The following is a 16215-nucleotide window of genomic DNA, read 5'->3' as shown; positions in this document are numbered from 1 at the left end:
CCAGTAATACACGTACCCCGCTCGCACAGGGCCAATCGCGCGTGAAACTTCCCGCGATCCCCAGTAATACACGTACCCTGCTGAAATCGCGTGTGAAACTTCCTGCGCACCACTGAAATACACGTACCCTGCTGAAATCGCATGTGAAACTTGCCGCGCACCCCTGATATACATGTACCCTGGTCGCACAGGGCCAATCGTGTGTGAAACTTCCTGCGATCCCCAGTAATACACGTTCCCCGCTTGCCGTGCTGGTACAGGCTTAGCGCAGCCCTTTGTGCTGGATTGGGGATTTTGATGGGTTTTCCCTGTGCGAGGGGCGTTCTTGGGGGCGTAACGGGCGCTGCTGCAGGGTCGCTGCGCCACTGTGCACCACGGCTGGTTTTGGTAGCTGAAATCCATGAATATGCTGTGCACGGAAATGGATTTTAGCGCACGCGGCTGGCGCAGAGATTCATACGCGCACACTGTGCGCCAGCCGCGTGCGCCACTTGTGCACTAAATTCTATGAATTACCCCCCTTAGACTGCTAATTAGAGGTATATTTTCATGGGATGTAATTTGGTCCGCCATTCCTAATGTATTGCTCGTGGTGGAGTTCAGTCACACGGCAGAGACGGCAGCAACTCGCAACCTTGCACACATTCAAGCGTTAAAATGGTGCATTGTAACTGAAGCTGACAACAAGTCGCCTAATTGAAATACCCGATTCAGAACATTATGTCGTTTGGAAACCACATTCCACCACGAGCAATACATTAGGAATGGCGGACCAAATTACAGCTATACTGGGCAAATTTCAGTTATATTTGTTTACGCCCTGAAGACGGCCCAGATAGGGTTGAAACACGTGCTGGCGTGGCGTTTTTTGTTTATTGAACATTAAAAATTACCTATCAAAAGCATATACTTGTTAATTTGGATTATTCTGTAGGTTGAAATTTTGTGAACCTTTCATATGCACAGTGGATTTTTTTAACCAGTCTCAGTTAGACACCAGTTGGAAGCGCATATAGGGAGGTGATTCTTAACTTATTGTTCTTACCCTTGTCTACATATATTTCAGAAACATTATTCTTACTATTATACTTATTGCCGTCAAGTCACTTTTGTTTCTTTGCTGTTTTCTTCCCCCTCGTTTTCGTTCTTTTCTTTCTCTTGTTTGCTTTATATTTATATCTATGTTTTCTGATGGATCTATTGAATTACCATCCACACCTCTCTCCAAATGGACTGGTCTCTATCTCAATCAACTCAATAATCTGTATTTGAGGAGAGTAATTCGAGCATGGAGGATCTGAATCTTGGTTGTTATATTTGTTGAGGCTACGTTTGCCTTTCGCGTTCTGTTTCTGGTTAAGTGGGCCTTTACAATATTAGCATTTTTCCTCTTGTTGGTCTTTCGCAGGTGTTTGCTATTGAGTTCAAGGCCTCTCTCTGGATCCCACCTTTTTGTGCTAATTGGTTGTATAATTTAGCTAATAATTTCAGTATGAGAAGTAAAGCTTGTATGTTGAAGGGCAAGGTGTTCAGGGCTATGTGTTATAATTGATAAATGAGAATTATTAACTGCACTTGTTGATTGAAAAACGTCCAAACCTTCCCAGCTATTGTCGTCCTACTGACAAATGAATGGACTGACCATGAACAAAATAGCAGACTCTTCTGTGAAGTGGTGCAGTGCACACATAGCTAAGAAAACTCAGACAGCTTGGTATCAGCTCTCCCTCATGTGCAAAGTCAAGACCTTACTCCCTCCTGTTGCATTCCCTTGCGTCCCTGAGAAGAGTCCTACACGTGCCCGTACACCTCATCAAGAGTCTGCGCAGTAACTACCACATCACCCTGGCCCTCTTTGACCTTCACTGGCTCCCATTGCACGCACTAATCACCTTCAGGTCCTGCTGCATCATCTATAATGCAGTCGCCCTCAAGTCACCCAGCCACCTCTGAAGAGAAGGTGGTAAATCTAGCATCTCCAGCGGACACCGGACCACCAGAAGCCGGGACACGTGCAGACTTGAAATCTGCTGCTGCAAAAGGGAATGGACCAGAAAACAAGCCTTCTCTGCCTATACCCCAAGACTATGGAACCTCCTCCCCATCAGCATCAGACTCGCCCCCACGCTCCTACAATTTAGAAAAGAACTCAAGACCCACCTCTTCCAGGAGTCTCTCCTCCTCAACACCTAGGCATCACATCGACCCCTGACTTGCTAGACACTATCCGCCCTTCTCCTCCCCACTACCCTGTACAGCTGTACCTCCCCTCTATGCCCCACTGTATCCTACCCCCTGCTGTGTATCTGTTCTGTTGTTACCTCTGAAATGCTCTCTGTTGTGTATCTGAATCATTGGATACCTCTGTAAAGCACACTGCTGCTTCTCGAAGCTAGGTCCACGCTCAATAAATACCCTAATAATAATAATGATAAAATGAATAATAATAAAAACAATAATAAGAATATGAATACATAATGCTCAGAAGTAAAGTAGGCTTGCTGACAAGTGGCGTTGCCTCACATTAATGTCCAGCAGCACTGTAGAAAAGGTGCATCAATAATTTTGGAGCGACCATCATCTACCTATAACATGAGCATTTCGCCACACACTGAGGGCCTCATTATGACCCAGGCACTAAGTGTTTAACGGCGCCGTAAAAGGCTGCGGCGCCGTTAAACACTTAGCGCCTTATTACGAGGTCCGTTTGCGGGACCCGATCTTAACGGCTGGTCTACACCAGCCGTTAAAGTAGGGACCCGCAAAGGGACCTTGGTGCTAAGTACGGTATTGCAATTTGCGGTACCGTACTTAGCGCCTTCCCCATTCCGATAGAGCCCTATGGGGCGAAAATGGGAATGGGCAAGGGCCATGGTTCAATGGAGAATTACCGCCCGCCAACTTTGGAATGGGGTGGTAATTCCCCATTGAACCATGGCAGACCCGTTACAACACCGGCACCAACCATGGTGCTAATAGCGCCATGGTTTAGCACCGGTGTTGTAATGATGGCCATAGACTCAATAACATTTTCCAACATTTCCATTTGCATTTTCTCTTATACTAATGGCAATATTGGGGCGTTCATCCTCCGTTCCAGGTACTGGAACGGTGGATACCGGCCCAGCAGCCCAAGTTATCAGCCCAAGCAAGGCAAGGGTGGATAACGAGGTCTCTGGACCATTATCCCCCCATTCCAGCCCCTGAAATGGGGGATGACGGCCATTAGCAGCCTAGGTTCCCAAAGTGGGAACCCGTGGTACATTTTTCATCCTACACCGGGACGCCTGTGGCGTCCCGGTTTAGGAAGGAAAATACTTTTCCAAAATGACCACCATGCAAACATGCAAAGGGAAGGCGGGGGTTCCATACAGGACCCCTCTTCCCTTTCCATGGCAGCCTGCAGAAGGCAAAAAGAACACCCTATGACCATATTACCACAAGCACATTTTCTTCCCTTTCAAATCTATCCTAATTTCGAATAACCTTACCACAAAGCCAATCCAATGTGGCATGGCCACTTTAATCCTATGTTTTGTCCCTTCTGGTCATGGCCAGTAGCCAGATTGTCTGGATCATGACCTTATTCCATGACCCGGACATTCTGGCCACTGGCCATGGCCACAAGCTACCCCTCAGTCACTAAAGCTACACCCCTATTTTTCTTAACTAAGAAAACACTGACACATTTACAAAACCATGCTTGTTGATCCTTGCCAATGCGCCTTACGCAAGTGTGCTGGAAATCCACCCACGTTTTATTTTTTCAAAAGTGTCAAATGAATGCACATACAATCGTCATATAAGCTCTGCACAAAATCCCACCAAACTTTGTAAACTCATTCGAATTCAAGTCAGAAATATCCCATCCTCATCATCCCTCACCTCCCCAGAGATTATTTAATAAATTTGACAAATGCAATGCTCAGAAAATATTATTGTCCCGAGGGATCGGCATGTATTTTTATACATACGTTGATCTATCACAAACATTTCCAATTCACCTTCCCTCACTTTTCCTCTTTTAGAAACATGCAAAATCTGCAGCACGGCACGGCCATCTTGTGCTAATCTTATCCATTGCTGCATCGGCCTAAGGTAAACTGCCCTGAGGTCACTAAATCATATGCCCCGCCCCTGAGCCTCACATCACCAAACCCAGTGATATTGTCCACCTTTCTCGATGACGTTCCTCGTCAGCGTAGCCAAACAATCCCATAATCAGCTACGTGACGTGACGCAGAACCCAAAAATCAACACACATCGACTCACAACACACCATGTCACAATTCGGAATATTTAACCGTACTTTAAAAGAAAACAACAACACTGTACAATTTGTAAAGTACTTTAATTTCACAAAAAACTCTGTGAGAACATCCACCTATTGCCATATTCAATCAAATTGCAAATTTGTTTCTTCTTCGCTTGTGATCCAAAATGTTTATCGTGAAGCACGCGTTGTTCTTTTTGCGTACACAAGGTGTTCATTTTCGGTAAAAGAAGCGCTTGGGTCGCACAGTGAATTCCAGTGCTTCTGCATCAACTTGCGGCTAGACCACCGTAAAGGATGTTATGTTGCTCCTAATCGCTAGTACAGCGTAAGGGCATATCGGCCCTTGGCGATCGTCCCAAAAAGGAGTCACTGTGATCCAGGAGTTCACAAATATATTCAGCTGCCGGTTAAAAAAAACCTCAGTTGGCATCTGGATCTATGACAATTGCAGAACGGCAGTATGTACCTGTTTCAAAAAATAACAGAAATGTGTCTCAATAGCCGATCTTTATTAAAATGTATCTATTGACTTATTAATTCGGCATACAGTTTAAACTAAAGCTTACAACAGACATTCAACAATCTGAACAGAGAGAAAACAACGTGGAAAGTGGTACACAATTCGAGATGGTCATACATGACATTTGAATAAAATATTAGCGTTGAACCTGGGGGAACCGAGTGGTGGTCTACATGCACCTCGATGCCGTTAGAAAGACCACTACACACAAAGGTTGTACTTGCGTTTCATTGCAATACATACATACCAACCCTCCCGATTTAGACGGGAGACTCCCGATTTTTTCATTAAAAACAGTACTATTTCTTACTGTCTCCCGTCTAAAATAACAATATCCCCAATGCATTCCTATGGGGAAAATGCATTCTCCCGGTGTAAAATGCATTCTCCCGATTTCGGTGCTAAAATCTCCCTCTCAGGGGCTTCAGAAAGTTGGCACATTTGGCAATATGCCACACAGAACAAACAAATACAATATAACGCAGAAACAATGTTCAAATATAATAATAAGTTAATGCTCGTTCGGTTATACAATCGTCGAAAATCAAACTTTATTATATTCACCATTTCCATTCTCTGGGCGTAACTCAGACCGTAACACACACTGCGTTTGCAGCAAAGATTCTTCATAAACTGAATTTACATGTTCCTTAGCCTACTTTTGGAATTCATAACCTTATCATATCTTCATTATTACAAAACTCCTTTCATTCAATTCCTTTCAAAATGGTCCCTTTCTCTCAAGGTCAAATAACAATTGAACCTTATACTGTGTCCGATGCATGGGCTTCCTTACTCGCAAGCAAAAATTCAAAGCTGGTGACCTTCACTCAGAATCAAAATACATTCTTACTTTGCAACAACTTGCCTGACCACATCCATGAAAACTGTTATTCTGATCCGCGTGCATCAGGCACTGCAGGTGGCTGCATGAGGCGCCAGCCCTTTATTTGCCGCGCTCTGAGTATAGCACCAACACATCAATTTATAAACATCAAGCATTTTAATTAAGAGTGTAAAATAACCTGAAATTGCTTCTATTTAATATTCATAAATATTGGGCAACCAATATAAACAATATAGAGGAACGGGCATTAAGAATGTAGTATTACTCTGTAATACAACAAGGTAATGTTGGGGTTGCAGACTGCAGAAGCAACAATCTATGTTTACAAGTACACAATTCAATGATTATACATCTCCATCCCTTGAATGCCAAAATGCAATCTCTTTCGCCTGTACTTTAGGCACATATTGTGGAACACCTCCAAATGTACCGTGTGACTTTCGCAACAAAAAAACACCCGTGTTTTGCTTCTTGGAGCCATATCCCATCCCATCCTCATCACCCCTCACCTCCCCAGAGATTATTTGATAAATTTGACAAGTGCAATGTTATGTTTTTTAATTTGTTTTTACCGCGATGTCCGCGAACACCAAACACGGATCCAGGATGGCGGGCGCATTGAAACAATCCGACGCACTTCACGCTCTTCACCAGCCAATCAGCGAACACGTCGCATGTTTGCGAACATGACGCAAGCCGATAAGCCAATCGGTATCCTGTCCGCGGAGCGAACAGGGAAGTATATCCGCGGAGCGGACATAGATATCACTCATTTTTTGTGACCTACTTTTTAGTTGTTTTAAAAAAAACTACTGGACAGATTTTCACCAAATTTACAAAAGCACGCTTTCGGGAGAAAGCCGCTGCTCCTGCCGCAAATTTGGTGAAAATCCGTCCAGCAGTTTGGGCTCTAGGCGTGAGCAAAGTTTTTTCCCCATTCAGTCTATGGGGAAAAAAAAGAGATTTTGGGACCCCCCCTATAACTTTTCCCCCCCTGGACCAAACCTCACCAAACTTTGCAGAAAAATTCAGAGTGGGCCATATACTTTTTGCAAAGTTTGGTGAGGATTTGTCCAGGGAGAGCGAATTTATAAACCATCCAAAAAGTGCTCTTCCTATGGGATTAGCAACTTAACCATAACTACCGTGGCTGTGTAATATATATATATATATATATATATATATATATATATATATATATATATATATATATATATATATATATAATGGGTCTTGCACTGCACACTGTCGGCCACTCATGTGTTCTCTTGGCGCTCTGGAAGATCTGCAATGGAAGGAGGGTTGCAGGGTCTGTTAGTGGAGTTGAGATGAGAAGAGCAAGAGAGCTTTGATGTGCTGTTGGCAGCTTCAGTTCGAAGAAACCAGTCACTGAGCGTTGGTGCATTTTCGGTTGGTATCCGTCATGTGATGTTGAGGTGTGATAGCGTATGGTTTGTTTTCATGTCGGGTGTTGTGAAGTGCGTGTGGTTTGTGGTGCGGTAGAGGTATGGTTGTGTTTAGTACAGAGTTTATGGGTGCGTATGTGGAAAGGCACGTTTTTAGTACGGTTAGATTGTGGCAATACTTTTCCTACATCCGACATCTTGTCTGAATTTGATATATTTCCCACCCCCCAACCGTTCATTCCAGTGCGATGCATTTACCTCCCCCAGCAATTCATCCAGGATACACTTTCCCTGTCCCCAGAATTCCAACCTAGTGCAATATGGTTTCTGCCCCCTCCAAATCCCTCTTAGTGCCACACATTTCTCACCCTCGGGAGTCCATCTAAGCGCGATAAATCTCTCGCCCCAAACCGTTCAGCCAATCGAGACACACTTTCCACACTTACACAATAAGGCTACCCTACACAATCAGGCTAAATGTGAAATGTGGCTACCTTATACAATTAGGTTAAATGTGAAATATGGCTATTTCACACAATCGAGCTAAATGCAAAATATGGCTCACTAATGCAGTTGGGCTAAATGCAAAGTATGGCTACCTTATACAATCAGATTAAATGCATGCAAGTATATGATATTATGTATTAAGAGTGGTGAGGTTTTACTGGAGGCTGCCATGGGGATCTCCCCCAAGACTGCTTCCTGGACCTGGAAGGCCCAATCAGGGGAAGGGTGATCGGGAGTGTGGTGGGGAGAGGGCAGGGGGAAAGGAAAAGGAGCGTGGTGGAGGCCATGGGCATTGATGGCGAGGGATTACCAGAGAAACAGTAAAAGCACACAGTTGCTTACCCACATGTAAAAATGCCCCCTTGGAGCTGCCATCAAGGTGGAATGAGCTTGGTGAGCGCTCAGAAAAAGAGAGTGGCTCCCGAGCAGCATTCACATACCATTGTTTCCTGGACCTGAAAGGCCCATATTATAGCTAATCCAATATGTTAAATTCACAAAGAATATTTTTACTCCAAACACAAAGACAAACCAAAACCTCAACACACCTCTTATGAACCTGTCACCAAAACCTAAACATAAAGAACATCAATTCAAAATTGAAAAAATGCATCATAGGTCTGCATTAGTCTAATACTTGGATATAATGCAGATTCCGGTGAGAATAACCGTTGTATGACCTACTGTTCTTTTGCTCTCTGGTGTCCCACTATAATACATGCCTTACTTAGATTTGTTACCTGGTGTCCTATTCGAGTTTTGCTCCATAGTATCCCACAGTAATGTATGCGTTACTGATACTGAGATGTTCCCCCCTGGTGCCTCTCCAATATAACTTGCTCCCTGGTGTCCCATTATACTTCAGGCTCTGTTGTGATTTTGCTCCCTTGTGTCCCACTATAATTTGTTCTCTGGTGAACCATCGTCACTTTGACTTAGCATGATTTCCCTCCTTGTAATACATGCCCTACTGTGTTTTTGCTCCCTGGTGTTCTACTATAATTCTGCTCCTAATAACCCAACGTACGTTATGGTCTATAATAACATTTCTGAGAGGTCTCCCACTATAATTGTTCTCTCTGGTTTGCTATCATAAAGTATGCCCTGCTGTGATATTGCTCCTGGGTATCTTACTATAATTCTGCTCCCTGCTGTCACACCATAATGTATGCCCTACTGTGATCCTGCTTCCTGATTTCCCACTGTAATTCATCCCCTACTGCGATGTTGCTCTTTGGTGACACACCATGATTTATGCTCTACTGTGATCTTGCTCCCTGGTGCCCCACTATAATTTTGTTGCCTGGTGTCACACCATATGTAAGGTCCAACTGTGATCTTTCTGCCTGGTATTCTAGTATACTGTTTCTCCCTTGTGACACTATATGATTCAAGGGAGCAAGATCACGGTAGGGTATATATAATAGTGGGACATGAGGGTGAAAGATCACAGTAGAGCATAAATCATGGTGTGTCACCAAAGAGCAACATCGCAGTAGGGATGTCCCACTGTTATATATGCCCTACTGTAATAATGCTCTTTGATGTCCCACCATAATTTATGATGCAGCGTGATATCACTCCCTTGTTTGCAAATAATGTTGTTCCTTGGAATCAGACCATAATGTGTGCCATACTCAGGTCTTGCTCCCTGGTCTTCGACTGTAACTTGTGTCCTATTGCAATTTTGCTTTGAAGTGTTCCACTATAATTTGCTCCCTGGTATCACACCATAATTCTGCTCTATGTTGTCACCCTCACGATTTATGCCCTGCTGTGATATTTCACCCTAGTGTTCCACAGTATTTATGCTTAATTGAGATTTTCTCCCTGGTTTCTCACTATAAATGTGGTCCCTTTTGTCACTCTGTGATGTATGCCCTACTAGGACTTTTTTTTCCTGGTGTCCTGCTGTAATGTATTCCCTACTGTATTTGTGCTCCCCGGTTTCCCACTGTAATTTATTCCCTACTGTCATCTTGCTCCCAAGCCCAGCTATAATTTTACTCCCTGGTGTCCCAACATACCTCATGCCCTACTATGGTCTCACAACCTGGTGTCCTACTGTAATTTATGCCACACTGTGATCATGCATCCTTGTGTCCCAGTATAATGGTGTTCTTTGATAATGTGTGCCCCTCTATGGTATTGCTGTCTGGTGTCCCACTGTAATTTGTACCCTCCTGTGATTGTGATTCCTAGTGTCCCAGTATAATTGTGCTACTTGGTGTCAAACTGTGATTTACACCCTACTGTGATTCTTTCCATTGTTTCGCACTGTAATTCAGGCCCAAAAGTGATTTTTCTCCTTGGAGTCCACTATAATTGTGTTCCCTGATGTCATACTATAATGTATGTCCTACCGGTATCTTGCCTTCTAGTGCCTCAGTATAATTCTGCTCCTTGGTGTCACACTGTAATGTTTGCCCTACTGTGATCTTTCTCCCTGGTGTCTCACTGTGGTTTGTTCCTTGCTTTGGTGTTCCACTATAATTTTCTCATTTGTGTACCACCATAACTTTGCTCCCAGATAGCTTCCTGTGGTTTATACCCTACTGAGATTTAGCTCATTGGTATTTCACTATAGTATATACCCTACTGTAAATTTGCTCCTTGGTGTCCCAAAGTAATGTATGCCCTACTGTGATTTTGCCATGGAACAGTGGAAGTCTTAGATCATCCTTCGGATGTTCTTGGACATTCTTGAGCCTCACAAAGCACAGAAACTGAACGACCTCAGGGCCTGCACGATCATTCAGTTAGAGTGAAGGCCACGGCTGTCACTTTTCAAAAACAGATCCTCAGGATGTAATCAACAGACCAACAACAGTCCATCCTATCCACCTTCTGCAAACATTACTATATGGATGCTAGCTCCAATGCTCACACAGCTTTCAGCCAGGCAGTATTAAGATATCTTCTCTTTTAATAGACTTCAGGTCCCTCCTCCCATGGGGGCTTTAATGCAGTGCAATCCCTATATCATATGTAGGAAAGGTTACTGGATGTCCCTCCCTCTAGACCCATAAAAGTGCTGGCTGATGCATTGTGGCACGTCAGAAGAAGGACGCAGCATTGATTCTCCATTTCACTTATGATTTTATTAAATGAAAGAAATGCTTATCCATCCCTATGCTGTGGGATTCCTTACCTATCAAAACTAAGTAAGGTGCTCGTCAGTAGACAGTGAAAGTCCAAATTAGAATCTGTCCATCGTCCAAACGAACCTATCCTAACCCTACTACTATTATTATAACAACTAAAACCAGGAAACTGTCTCAGGGCCTCAGATACCACCAAGATGCACGATACCTTAATACCCAGCACACACACAAAACCGAGGCTGGAACTGTCATCTGAGGTTCGAAAACCTGGATCATCCTGATGATGTTTGCCACTCTATCCTCAGGTGGGAAACCATGACCTAGGAGAGTGTCCAGGACCACCCTGATAAATTGGGGGGACTGGGACGGTGAAACCTGACACTTCTTGAAGTTGAGGGAGAAGTTCAAGCTGTGCAATAGGGTATATCTGGTGAGCAGGTTTGGACAAGCCAGTCATTCAGGGAACGAAAGACATGAATGCCTTTCCTCCTGAGGCAAGCCGCCACTACTGCTAGCAACTTGGTGAAAACCCTGGCTGCAGACAGACATTTTCCCTACTGATACTGTCGAGGGCTTGCGCCAGAGCAATGAAAGCCATACATATTTTTTGCTGAGACTCCATGGCTCTCGTCTTCAGGACATTAAGGATCATAAGGTTCAAACTCGTTCCCACTCCTGGAACAAAGCCTGCTGCCGAATCTCAAAATGCCGCGATTCCCAAATCCATAAGTTTAAATGTTTTAATAGAATTGCGTGAAAGATTTTCCCAAGAGAATCCATGAGGGCAATGGCCCAATAGTTTCGTGGGTTATCCCTTTCCCCTTTTTTGTACATAGGGACCACTAAGGCTGTCCTCCATGGAACCGCGACCTCCCTTACTGCCAATATTAGAGTGAACAGGATCAGACAAAATTCGGACCATTACTCCGGGTTCTGTCTAATGATGTAATTATTACCCACGGGACCAAACACTTTTTTGATGTGAGAGGTCGGCAAAGAATCGAATCAGACTTTCTCTGGCACCATCGGTGTCATAGTAGCAAGTTGAAATGTGGCATTATTATTCAATAGTGTCCAGAGATCCAGAGTATTCCTACTGGCAAGATCCCTCATCTGTAATACGTAAAGTTTCCGTAAATGATGTAAACAACTGAATGGTTACCTCAAGGGATCACCGATCGCTCTTCTTCTTTATCTCTTCACTTCCTTGTCCCGAAAAAGGGTCCGACAGGGGGTGAATGCGAATGCCTCCCCGAGACCCTTCCTCTGCCTTCTGGTCAAGAATAGAGGAGGGCAAAGGCCTCAGGGAAACCGTCTGGGGAAGAAAACCCTGCGTCGACAGCCTCTGGATTGATGTCGTCTGGGCGGAGAAGATTCAGGTAACCGTAGGTTGAGAGCCGTCTAATGGGAAAGGCAGAAGAGTATGGTGAGTATGAGATGGGTAAGTAGAAGGTAGAGTATCAACAGCGGATGGCAAGGAATTACCTGAAAAAGGGAGTGTTGGCCTATCAAGCTGGATAGGAAGTTCCCCGATAAGAACCTGATGGAATCAGACTCGAGGATGTATAAGGAAATAAGATGTTATCAAACCCCAATAGAGCGGGCTGGACTGCGGGACTCGCGGCTCCTAAAGATTGTGATAAATTGAAAATGTCAATTTTAATTCTCTCTCTCTGGGGACTTTATGGAATGTCTGACTATTCTATCTAACATACCGAACGTTAGGGGGAGAATCTCTTTAGCGGACTGTTCCGCGAGATCCGGCTCATAGCGGGTGAGTGTAAGAGCGCCGGCTCGAGTCCCCTGTATCGGGAAGGAGTTGGGAAAGAAGGTCGAGCCTGAATGAGGGAAATGGGAGGACAGGGTTAGACAGAAGGAATACAAGGAGCGGACACAATTAGCAACAAGAATCCTAGAAACGAACTCACGTAGCGTTGTTGTAGAATAGTAGCAACGCGTCTGCGCGTTTCTGGCAGGAACAGATGTACTGAATCCCGAGCAGGAGGGCGGTCCTTCCTCGGCGCTGGGTTGTTCAATGTCTAGACCCACACCTTCTATAGCGGCGGCCATCTTGGTAGTGAAAATGGCCGAAATCCGTCTATGGGACCACCGATGCCACAACGACCACGGTCTCCGGAGAGGCGTGACAGTATGCCCCCTCCGAAGGGCAGGGGCTCCCGGCTTACCCGGATGGTTCCGGAAGAACCGGCGAATCAGAGCCGGGGCATGCACGGCCGAGGCAGGTTCCCAGGAACGGTCAGCTGGTGAATAGCCTCAAAAACTGAAGGCGACCTCGGAAAATACGAGAGTCACAAATGTCTGCTACTTCATATTCTGGTCCCGACGAAGTGGAATTAGGAGGAGGGTGAGTATTTCGCAACCTAGAAAACCGATCCATCACATCCTTCTTTAGTTGGGACACATGAAACACCGGATGGATCCTGGACCATGAAGGGGGAAGCTTGAGTTTGAAGGCAGATGAACCCAGATTCCGCAGAATGGGAAAGGGACCGAAATATCTAGGAGACAATTTGGATGGGACCAAGTGCCGGGGTAAAAACCGGGAGGCCAGCCACACCGAATCACCCGGCATCAAGGGCAGCGCCGGAGGGCGGCGCTTGTCTGCAAACCGTTTGACTCTACTTTGAGCCTCTAGAAGTGAAGATTTGGCTGCCAAATGTCCCGTCTGAATACTTCTGAGCAGATTGTCCACATCTGGAAACTGGGATGAAGAAGGACGGCCGGTAGGAAAACAGGAAGGGTGAAATCCATATGAACAAAAGAAAGGACTGGAACCCAGAGCGGAGTGATGAGAGTTATTGTAAGCAAATTCTGCCAATGGCAATAGAGAACACCAGTTATCCTGTGAAGTGGAGATGTAACAGTGCAAGTAGCCCTCCAACGTCTGGTTCAGCCGGTCTGTCTGGCCGTTAGTTTGTGGATGAAAGCTAGAACTTAATGCTCTGGAGAGGTTAAGGCTCTTGCATACTTGTTGCCAATAACGTGACGTATACTGGGATCCACGGTCTGAGATGATTGTTTCCGGGAGCCCATGGAGCGTAAATATCCGTGAAAGGACGATCTTCGCCATCTGTGCTGCTGTGGGAATACGGGGTAGAGGAACAAAGTGTGCCATTTTAGTGAAGTAGTCCACTGTTACGATGATCACCGTACAACCATCAGAGATGGGAAGTTCTACTATGAAATCTGTCGAAATCATTTGCCAGGGACGATCAGGAACAGGCATCACAGATAGAAGACCCAATGGGGCCAACCGAGGGGATTTGGTTTGTAAACATGTGGCACATGCTGAAACATAATCTTGAATATCGCGGCCCATCTTTGGCCACCAGAAATGGCGTTGGATCAATTCCTTGGTATTAGATATTCCTCGATGACCAGCCATTTGAGAATCATGACAGAGTTGGAGTACAGTTCTTCTTAAATCTTCGGAGGGAATAAACCATTGTTTGTTCCTATAGAAGCATCCTTGAGAGGAGACCAGCTTCCAGATTGCCACAAACCGGGGATTGATTCGTAGAAATTGAGAGGTTGCAATAGCCACCAACTGAAGAAAGGTTGTGATTTCCTACAAACTTTCGCTCTGGGAAACAAGGGTTCGGAGCGGAAAGGGGTTGTAGAGTTATAATCCTTTCTGGACAGTGCATCTGCCTTAAGGTTGACTCTTCCTGGTATAAAGGAGAAGACGATCTCATAGGGTGAAAAGAAATGTGCCCAGCGGGCCTGGCGGCTATTCCGGGTTTGTGAGTATTGCACGGCTCGAAGATTGCTGTGATCGGTTCGTACTTTGATCGCATGTTTGGCTCCTAGTAGCAGGTGCCGCCACTCCTTAAAGGCTCTCTTAATCCCCAGTAGTTCTTTTTCGAGAACCGGATAATTGATTTCTGAAGGTGAGAGTGTCTTGGAGAGATAGGCCACGGGACATTCTTCTCCTTGTCCATTTTCTTGAAGTAGAACGGCTCCCACAGCATGGTGCGAAGCTTCAGATTCTACAATGAATCTTTTGGTTTAGTCAGGGGTAAGGAGTATGGGTTCTGTGGTGAAGCGTTTCTTGAGTCTCTCAAAGGCTTGTTGAGCCTCTTCTGACCAATGGAATCTTGCATTCTTCTTAAGGAGTGCCATCATAGGAAGGATTTTCTCGGAATAGTGGGGGATGAAGCGCCTATAAAAATTGGCAAATCCTAAGAATCTCTGCAGATCCTTTACACACAATGGAACTGGCCATTCCATGATAGCCGAGATCTTTTTGGGATCCATGCCGATTCCCTCGGCTGATAGGATGTATCCTAAATAAGCCACTTTATCCTTATGGAATTCACATTTTTCCAGCTTGCAAAAGAGATGGTTTTCCGCCAGTCTCTGCAGCACTTCTTTCACGTGCTGGATATGGTCAGTTATGGACCCTGAGAAGACCAATATGTCGTCTAAATAGACGATGACTGTATGCGGAAGAAAATCCGAGAATATGTGGTCCATAAAACGCTGGAAAACAGCCGGGGCATTGGAAAGCCCGAATGGCATCACCCTGTATTCGTAATGGCCCGGGGGGGTACGAAAGGCTGTTTTCCACTCGTCCCCCACGCGGAGGCGGATAAGATGGTAAGCTCCGCGGAGGTCCAGTTTTGTAAAGATCTTATCCCCCTTTACTGCCTCAAGAATATCAGGTATCAAGGGCATCGGGTAACGATCAGGGGTCGTGATCTTGTTCAACCCCCGATAGTCAATACACGGTCGAAGTTCCGTTGAATCCTTCTTGGGGATGAAGAACAATGACGCCCCGGCTGGAGATGTGGATTTCTGAATAAGCCCATTGCATAAGTTCTTTTAGAGATATTCTTTTAGGACTTCTCGTTCACGTGAAGACAATATATACATGCGTCCAAAAGGAATTGGAGCATCAGGATCAAGTTCTAAGGCACAATCGTCTCTTCGATGAGGAGGTAATTCTGCGAATTCGGAATCGGAAAACACTGCTTGGAAATCTCGGTAGTCAGTGGGGATTTCCTGGATGTCATTTAACACCGAAGTAGTGCACTTGTTTTCTTGCACGGAGATTGTAGAACGGAAACCTAGTGCTCCATCAGAAAGGCAATGAGTCAAACAATGTTCTGACCCTAGAAAAATTGTGCCGGCCTTCCAATTGATATATGGATTATGGGCTCGAAACCAGGGTAGCCCTAATATCAAGGAATAATGTGCTGTACGGATGACATTGAATACGATAGTCTCTTGATGGGAAGCGATCTTCATCTGAATAGGTCTTGTCTGTTCTTTGATGGGACTGGAAACCAGTGGACTACCGTCCACTGATTCTACCGGGATCGCTATAAACTTGGTGGAGCATGGTAATCTTTTATCATCCTTCCAGTGGGTGTCTACAAAATGTCCAGGAGCTCCGCAATCAATCAAAGCGGGAACTAAGATGGAGTCCGAGACACCCCACTCTAGCATAACCTGTAATTACTATCATAGGAAGATCTGGTATATCTGTGGCTTGCGAAGGTAAAGACATGGTTGAGGAACCTGTTATTGAC

The sequence above is a fragment of the Ambystoma mexicanum genome, chromosome 3p (assembly GCF_040938575.1).
Source record: "Ambystoma mexicanum isolate Mex_15411 chromosome 3p, UKY_AmexF1_1, whole genome shotgun sequence".
In the NCBI taxonomy this organism is placed as follows: domain Eukaryota; kingdom Metazoa; phylum Chordata; class Amphibia; order Caudata; family Ambystomatidae; genus Ambystoma; species Ambystoma mexicanum.
The sequence above is the reverse complement of the archived record's forward strand: the minus strand, read 5'-3'. Positions refer to the sequence as shown.